The sequence below is a fragment of the Melospiza georgiana genome, chromosome 12, assembly GCF_028018845.1.
Source record: "Melospiza georgiana isolate bMelGeo1 chromosome 12, bMelGeo1.pri, whole genome shotgun sequence".
NCBI lineage: Eukaryota > Metazoa > Chordata > Aves > Passeriformes > Passerellidae > Melospiza > Melospiza georgiana.
This window is the reverse complement of record NC_080441.1, coordinates 5,396,864-5,405,879: the sequence shown is the minus strand read 5'-3', so window position 1 is coordinate 5,405,879 and position 9,016 is coordinate 5,396,864. Positions and strand designations below refer to the sequence as shown.

The following is a 9,016-nucleotide window of genomic DNA, read 5'->3' as shown; positions in this document are numbered from 1 at the left end:
CGGAGATACCATCACCAAAAAAGTGCCCCTGTGGGTGGGGCACATCTCCGGGCGCACAGATCCCACCTGGAGCTGCCGCAGGGACAGTTCCCTTCTGTTCCTGCCCTGGGCGAGGAGGTGACCCGGCAGCCCAGGTGGGGACACGGGGTGTGACAGCAGGAGGAGGAGGAGGAGGAGGAGGAGGGGGATTCCAGCTCTGCACATCCCAGGGGAAGAGCCCTGGGAAGCTGTTGTGTCCCGAGAGAGGCAGAGTCCCCCTGGGTTGGGCTGCGCTGGGATGGGGAGGGACTGTCACTGCCTGGGTGTGACAGTCGGGTGATCCCACAGCCAGGAGCTGTCCCTGGCTCAGGATGGCTGCAGAGCCCTCGCCAGCTGCCCCTGCTGTCCCGGGAGCTGGCACATCCTCTCCCTAGCACAGGGAAACTCCCCCAGACCCTCTCAGCTTTCCAGTGCCATCTCTGCCCCCTGGCATTTGATGTCACAGCGGGTCCAGCCGGTCACCTGAGCTCCCTCCTCCCCATCCTGCCGTTTCTCTTTCCCTTCCCTGTGGCTTTGTGCCGTTTTTCCCCCTCTGCGAGCTGATGTCTTTCTTTTCCCACTTCCGTAGCTACGAACACCCACATGCCTTATCTCCTTCCCCCATCCCATCCTGAAGCCTATTTATACAGAGCCTGGCTCCTGCCCAGCCTGCCAGCGACGCCGCAGGAGCGGGACGGGGCTGGCAGCGCCCGCAGCCCAACATGCTCTGGGCTGCACGGGGATGTTTCCTGCTCTGCCTGCTCCCGTCCATCCTCAGAGCCCGGGCTAGCCCCGAGACCAGGCCCAGCTCCCCCCTGTGCCAGCAGGTAAGGCTGTTTTCCAAGGAGCACCTGGGCTGGGATGGCTCCAGCAGCGTGGCTGGGGCTGCCAGCATCGCCCTGGGTCTCCTCCCTGTGGCTCTCACCTCCCTCCAGCCCCCATCTCTTTAACTTTCCCAGCTTTTCCTCTGTTTTCCTGCCTTGGAGCTGGTCTCCTGTGAGGTGGTCCCTGGCATCCAGCTGCTCCCACATCCCTGCCATGCCTGAGGTGCTCAGAGGATGGAGTGCAGGGATTCCAGTGAGGCAGCTGAGAGCCTGGATGGGGATCAGCAGGTTTCTGTCTCCCCAGAAAAAAATCAGCTGCTCCCATCCAGGTTCCCAACTCCAGAGGAAACCAGACCAAGAGGAAAGGTGGAGCCTACAAAGTGCCCTTCCTCTGCCTAGACAGGGATGCTCTGGACCAGCTGGGCTTGGGAAAGGGGAGCAGTGCTCGTTCCCACTTCTCATGCCCATCTTGGACAGCAGCTGGCTTGACTGAAGCCATGGTTTTTAGCCCCTCCTCATTCACACCTCTCCTGTCTCTCCACAGAGCCCCACGAAGGTGTCTTGCAAAGGAGTCGGCCTGCAGAAATTTCCCAAGGAGCTTGGCAAAGGAATTAAGTACCTTGAACTCTCCAACAACTTCATCCAAAACCTGTCAGGCAGCAACATGCCAGGATTTGGGCAGCTGGAGTACCTGGATGTGTGCTTCAACCAGCTGGAATCCGTGTCAGCCACCGCCCTGGCTGAGCTGCCTCGGCTGCGCTCGCTGCTCCTGGGCTCAAACCACCTGGACCGGAATTACTTGGCTAACGGGGAAGCTTTCCATCTGCTCAGGAATATAGAGGTCCTGGACCTGTCTGTGAATAACCTGGAGAGCCACATGGCCAGCTGGTACATCAGCAACCTCACCAGCCTGAGGGTGCTGGATCTCTCTGGGAACATGATGACCAAGCTGCAGGCAGGGACCTTCCGGAGCTCACCGCGGCTGCGCCAGCTCGACCTCAGCCACAACTACATCAGGGAGATCCAGGAGGGAACTTTTGAGCCTCTGGAAGAGCTGGAGGTGCTGAACTTGGCTTTGAATTCCCTCCACTGTATCTCTGGCTTCAGCCTCACACAGCTGCAAGTTTTAAACCTCAGCCACAACGCCCTGGAGCTCTTCTCCGAGGAGGAGGGAGCGGAGCCCTACCTGCTCCGAGTGCTCGACTTGAGCCATAACAGACTCCTCTCTTTCCCAGAGCTCCCCAGAGCCCATGATCTCACACACTTAAACCTCTCCAACAACCTCATTTCTTCCCTGCTCCCAGGCTCACCCCATCCCTGGGAGTTTGTCGTGCCCTACAAGGAGATGCAGAGGTTCAACAGGACTGTGCGTCCTGTGGCCGCTCTGACACACGTGGCTGACCTGGATCTCAGCAATAACCGCCTGGAGCTGTTCCCATTTTCCTTCTTCCACAGCCTGGGCTCCCTGCACAGCCTCAGCCTGGCAAGGAACTGCCTCCAGGACGTGGCCAGGGAATCTGTCACCAATGGCACGGAGCTGTCCGTGCGCTCACTGGACCTCCACAGCAACGCCCTCCGTGTGCTGCCACGCTGGTTCTTCGATTCCCTGCCTCACCTGGAATCCATGGATCTGGGCTCCAACAGCTTCCAGCCTTGTGAGAGCCAGGGGAGTGACCAGGGAAGGGATTTCCAAGGGGATTCTCACACGTCAGCCCCAGGAGACACCTGCACCCCCTTCTACAACGTGCCTCACTTGAAGCACCTGAGCCTGTCCAAGAACAACATCTCCAGGCTGCAGCCCCATGCCTTCAGTGGGACCCCACTGCTCTCCCTGGACCTGTCAGGAAACAGGGAGTTGTCCATGCCCCCGGGAGCGCTGGCAGGGCTGGAGCTGTCCCTGCAGGAGCTCTCTCTGAGGGACAACCAGATGGACGAGGCAGCGCTGCCCTGCCTGGGCACGCTCCGAGTGCTGGACCTGTTGGGCAACCACCTGAGCCTGCTGCCCCCGGGGCTTTCCTGCTCCCCTCTGCAGAGCCTGGACGTTCGGAACAACAACCTGCAGGCCTTGGGAGCGGTCAGGAGCTGGTCCCACAGCCTGAGGGCCGTGTCTGTGGCTGGCAACCCCTGGAGCTGCTGCTCTCTGGGCTGGCTGGACACGCTGCGTGCGGCCGGCGTGGCCGTGCCCGACCTGCGCCAGGCCCGCTGCCTCTTCCAGGAGCATGGCCGGAATATCTCGGCCAGGATCACCGGCGCTGCCCGGTGGAACTGTCCCCAGCCCGAGGGCACTGCCTCCCTGGCTCTGCTGGTGGCCCTGGTGGGCCTTTTCCTCCTCGGTGCCTGGGTGTTCTGCCTCCTGAGGAAAGGGCGGAAGGCTGCGGGATGTGCGGGACTGGAGAGCAACAGGGTGGGAGTGTCCCAGCCCCACCCCAAAGGACAGGGGCCAGCCGAGGAGAGGCCACCTGACAGCATCACCAAAGTGTAGGCCAGAGCTGCAGCCATCGGTCAGAACTCTAATTATTATTATTAATAATATTAATATTAATAATATTATTGTGGTTGAAGTCTCGCTGGTTACCTGCGTGATTTGTGAACCCAGTGACAGGAGCGTGGTGGGTGCTGGGCTCTGAGCCACCTCCTCTTCTCCAGAAGGGACATTCCCCATCCTCTGTGATCCCTGCCAGAAATTAAATGTGGAATTTGGGGTGCCATCACACATTCCCATCTCTCAGCACAAGAAAAGAACCATGACCTGGCTGCCAGGGCACCCCCCTTCCTCCACATCGCACTCAGCTGGATGGGAATTGTCTCCATTGGGGCCACCTGGCTGTTTCCCAGCTAGCCCAGCAGCCCCTTTATAAAGGTTTAATAGCTCTGCTAACACCCTGCTGCTGCTCCTGAAGCATTCCCTAATTCGGGAAGGAGCAGGAGGGAATGGGAATAGTGCTTGGTGGTGGCTCACAGTGCTGGGGTGGGGAGGGGGTTTCTGTGCCCACCTCTCTGCTGCCTTTCCTTGCTGTGGATGCTGGGAGGAATTCCACCCTGTCCTCACCCACTGGGATGGTGGGAATGGGAGAACTGGGGGTCTGTGCTGTCCCTGCTGGCACAAGATGTCCCACCCTCAGTGCCAGGACCCCCAAGGTGATGGTGGCAGAGACAGCTGGTCCCAGCCCGAGGTAAGTGCTGCCCAAATTGTGGTCCTGGCTGGATTTGGCGCCCTCTGAGCACCCCCCAAAGCCAGGGATGATCCAGGGGCTCAGCAAGGCAGCAGGAGGAGGTGTTGAGTGGGATTGTCACTGTGTGCTGGTGACCTGTCCAGCTTCCCTGGGCAGAGTGGGAACACCTGAAGGTCTGGTCCAGCTCCAGGAAAGACAGACTGAGGCTGCAGTGAAACCTTTAATGTTTCACATCCATCTGGTTCCACCTTGGAAGTCCCCAGCTGGGCCCAGTCACCTCCACACACCTGGTGGGTTGGAGCTGTGGGGGCAAAAGGGCTTGGAAGTTACTTAAAATCCCAATTGCTTCATTTTCTTCCTTTTTTTTTTTTTTTTTTTTTTTCCTTCAAGCTTATCATGGTTTTACTGGGAAGCAGAAAGGGCATTTTTGATGTAAAATATATCAGGGCTTCAGCTTCCTGTCCTTGCTGGGCACACAGCTCCAGGCCCCTCAGTGACTTTGGTGGCCCCCACATTTCCACCTCTGCCTCAGTTTCCCTCTGATGCAGAGCTCTGTGCCCTGTCACAGTGAATAGCTATGGCAGGGGAGCCTGTCACTGTGTGTCACCACCCTGCAGGACCCTGGGGACAGGAGGGAACCCAGCCTCCTGCTCCAGGGCTGCTGTTTGCTGGATCTCCTGCTCCCACACCCCTTCCCCTGAACTCCTGTTCCCACGTCCCTTTCAAGTCACAAAAGGTGACAGGTCCCTGTGTCACAGCCACCACAACCCTTGTCTGCTCTCATTTTGATGCTCCCTGGCTCCATCCCCAGTGCTGTCCCCACCTGATGTCCCTGGGCAGCCACAGCCAGCTGTTCTCTGGGCATGGGGTGTCCCAGGAGCTGCTGTGCCCACCTTGGGCTTCTCCCCAGCTCTGTCCCCTGTCCCTGGGTGACACCTGAGCTCCAGGGGCAGGGACCTGCTCCCCCAGTGTCCCCAGGTGAGCGCAGACTGTCCCTGGGACAGGGACCCTCTCCCCCAGTGTCCCCAGGTGAGCACACACTGTCCCTGGGGCAGGGACCTGCTCCCCCAGTGTCCCCAGGTGAGCACACACTGTCCCTGGGGCAGGGACCTGCTCCCCCAGTGTCCCCAAGTGAGCTCAGACTGTCCCTGGGGCAGGGACCTGCTCCCCCAGTGTCCCCAGGTGAGCACACACTGTCCCTGGGGCAGGGACCTGCTCCCCCAGTGTCCCCAGGTGAGCTCAGACTGTCCCTGGGGCAGGGACCCTCTCCCCCAGTGTCCCCAGGTGAGCGCAGACTGTCCCTGGGGCAGGGACCTGCTCCCCCAGTGTCCCCAGGTGAGCTCAGACTGTCCCTGGGGCAGGGACCTGCTCCCCCAGTGTCCCCAGGTGAGCTCAGACTGTCCCTGGGGCAGGATTTGCTTTTCCAGTGCTGGGACAGCAGCTGGGGGAGCTCAGCCCATCCCGACCTTTGCCATCCTCCTGCCCCAGCGCTCGGTGACATTGCAGGGACACTTCAGTGCGTTCCCTGGGTGTTTCTGGTGCATTTTTGTGGCCTCTGCTCCTCGTTTCACCCTTTCCCAGGCTGTATCACAGGAGATGTCCTGGCTTTGTGCTGCTGCCACCAGCGTTAATCCCGGAGCTGGGGACGGGCGGGGACACTGGGGACGGGCGGGGACACCGCGTACCACCGGGTGCTCAGGGACACCATGCGCTGCCGGCACTCGGTGCCAGGCGCTGCCTCGGGCACCCTGAGTGTCCCCAGCCGTGTTTGTGTCCCCGCGGAGCAGCAGCTGGCGGGGGTTGACCCCTTCAGGGCAGTGGCACTTGGGGACAGCGGCTGCTGGTGCTGGAGTTTCTCTGGGGACTGAAGCATCTGCTGGGAAATGCACTGAAAATAGAGGGGGAGAATCCTGGGGCTGGTTTTACCCCATGAAAAAAGCTCCCAAATAACTGGACTTGATCTCAGAGGATTTTTTGAGCCCTAAGGGTTCTGTACAGCCCAGGGTAAGGGGGGAAGAGGGGGAACTCCCCAGGCTGAGGAGAGGCTGTGAAGGTGTGGAAAATGAGCCAGGGCAATCCTGTTGGGTTATCACCATTATTGATGTCTGTGTGCTTTCCTGCCTCAAAGAAAAACGGGATTCTGGGTTGTGCTCTCATGGATTTACCAAGAATTTAATCCCTCTTCCAGCCCCAGGAGCAGCTTGGCCAGGAGCAGGACATGAGGTGAGCCTGTGCTGGCCCGGGGTGGGACAATGAGGTGGCACCAAACCACATTTGTGTCCCCAGAACCAGCACGAGGACAAGAGAAATGCGGGGTCTGTGCTGAGCTCTGCTCTGCTGCTCATCCGGAGCTTCCCGTGCTTTAGGGGAAATGGTTTCCCTATCCCAGGCATGTCTTGGCATCTCCAGCGTTTTCTTGATCCAGAAGGAGGGCAAAAGATCTGTAGAATATTAAATTTTGAACAAATAAAGCGGCGATGCCAAAAATGTTGCATTTTCGTGTCAGGCTGGAAGGCGGCAGGAGTGTAAATTTTGGTCTGACAAAAAAAGCAGCAGTGATTAAAATGTTGTGACCATTGACAAATTTTCTAGAGAACTGGTTGAGAAATCCAGCAAAACTCATTCTTTCCAGTGGAAAGCCTTCACATTTCCCTGGATCTGCATTTTCAAAGAAGAATAGATTTTTATCAAGAATTTCCACCGAGCTGTTTCACTAACCCAGGCGGAAATTACCTTCCTTCAACTCCCTTCAATTGCGGCAGCTTTGCTTTTCCCTTTTTGCTTGGTTTTTTTTTTTTTTTATTTTTCCCTTTTCCTTCTTTTTTTTTTGGTCTTTTTTTCATGATCCAGGGCTTCATCTGCTGCAGGAGCTGAAGGATATCCTGGGAAGTGCCTGGCAGATCTCCCTCCTCAGGCCATCCCAGCTGGGCAGAGTGAGGAGAGGAGGGGAGAATTTCTCTTGTTCTGTGTTCAGACAGAGCCCAAATTAACCTAAATCTCCCCAGTCCTGATAAGATAAGGAAGATAAGGAGTCCTTTCACCCAGCTGAATGTACCTCCCTTTCCAGAGGGCTGCTGGAGGTACAGTTTATTTCATTTTCCCTGATATTGCTGCAGATCCCATTCCCAAATCTGTTTTATCTCGTCCAGCCCATCCTGGTGCTACCTGGGACGTTCTCCTGGTGAATGTGGCGCTTTCTCTGTGGCTTTGGGATGGCACAAGAGGCTGGTGGCACCTCCAGGACACTGCCCTGTGTCCCTCCCATCCGTAGGGCTGCTTCCCATTATCCCGGCCTGGTGCAGCGGCTCCGTGACTGGCACAGCTCCCCTGGCAGCCCTGCCCAGCCCGGGGGAGGCCGGGCGTGTCGTTCATGACACTTTTCCTCCTCTCCAGGGAATCTGGCCGGGCTGGGCCCTCCATCCCGAGGTGCCCCGGGGTGTGGCAGATGTGGAACGTGTTCCCCCGGGTCCCTCCTGCTTCTGCTGGGGGTTTGGGGACAGATGTGCCACATGTTCTGCAGCTGGATCCTCCCTGCCAGCTGTGCTGGGCTGCCTGCACGGGGACGCTGCTGCGGGCACACAGGGAAGTGTCACCCCCTGTGTGTGTCCTCGTGCAGAGCCGCTGTCCCTGCTGCCGGGTTTGGGATGCTGTAGGGAGGGACAGGTGGCACTGGGAGGTGGCTCTGCAGGATCAGGTCCCTGCCACTGTCCCCAGCCTGTCCTGGTGCTCTCAGGAAGGAGGAAGGGGATGGTTTCCCTGCAGGAGAGCTGAGCTCCGTGTCAGGAGGGGCTCCTGCCACCCAGGGTGACCATGCCACAGGGGACAGGGTGCTGCCAGTGCCCACCAGCAGCAGGAATCTCATCCCCATCCCGAGCCATGGCAGGAGCTGGAGCGTCAGTGCCCCGTGACCACGTGCCACCTCCCCCTGCGTCACTGTCACCGCTCTGGCGCAGGACGTGGCTCCTCACAGGCTCGGCCCGGAGGTGAGGCTGGGGTGGGGAGGTCACCAGGGCCTGGGGGGACACTTTGGTGGCAGGGAAACCCCTGGAAGGTCTCTGGATCTGCCCCTGCTGTGCCAGGGATCGGGGACACTGGGAGCTGGGACAGTGCATGGGGACCCTGCGTGCTCACAGGGGTCACAATCCACTCACGGCTGTTTGCTTTGGCCCCTGCCTCCCTGCAGGGAGGGACAGCAACCTTTGGCCCTCCAGGACAACTCTTTGCTGTTCCTGCACTAGAGCCTCACCCCAGCACCAGCTCTGCCCCTTTAGCCCCTCCTGGAGCTGTCCCCTCCCCGTGTCCCCAGGGTGGCCAGCGCCAGGCAGGGGGATGGGATGGGACAGGACCTTTCCCAAAGTTTTCCCGGCTCCTTTGGTCTCCCCCCAGCAGTGAAGCCCCAGCTGGGGAAGGGAAGCCTCTCCTGGGCTGGGAATCCCCTCCTGCCACCCCCCAGCCCAGTTTGGAAGGGGAAGGAAGGGGTATTTTTAGCACTCACCCTGCTCTTGTTCCAAGGATTGAGCTAAAAAGAGGAATTGACGTTCAAAGGAGGGCTGGCTTTGCTTTAAAAGGAAGGGTTTGTGTTTTTCCTACTACTCCATCATTGCAAAACTTTCCTGTGAAAAGGGATTGGTAAAAATACCTCTGGTGGGAGGTGGCAGCCTGTGACAGTTCCCTGTGCTGGCACTGCTTCCATTGCCCATTCCCAGGGTGAGCTCCCATCCCAAAGGAAGGGATGGGATGGGACCAAGCCCCCTGTCCTGGTGCTGATCACAGCTCCCATCCCTGTGAAGGGAATTCCCTCCATCCTGGAGTGGTTCCTCTCTGCGTTCCAGCTCTCCAGCAGCTTTTCCTGACCATTCTCACGGTTTTGGAACACCTTGGGAACTCAGGTGCCTTCCCAGCTGCCATCCAACCCCAGTGCTGTCCTGGCAACCCCCTGGAGATCCTCCAGGTCCCAAAACAAAACACCATCCACACCCTGAGGAGGAGCTGAGCTGGAAG

General features: G+C 58.8%; 1 pseudogene; it reads left to right on the top strand.

Annotated features, from left to right (window-relative positions):
• Window positions 1-350: 350 nt before the first annotated feature.
• LOC131088539 (transforming growth factor beta activator LRRC32-like) lies at window positions 351-3,324 on the top strand (annotated as a pseudogene).
• The last annotated feature ends 5,692 nt before the right edge of the window (window positions 3,325-9,016 follow it).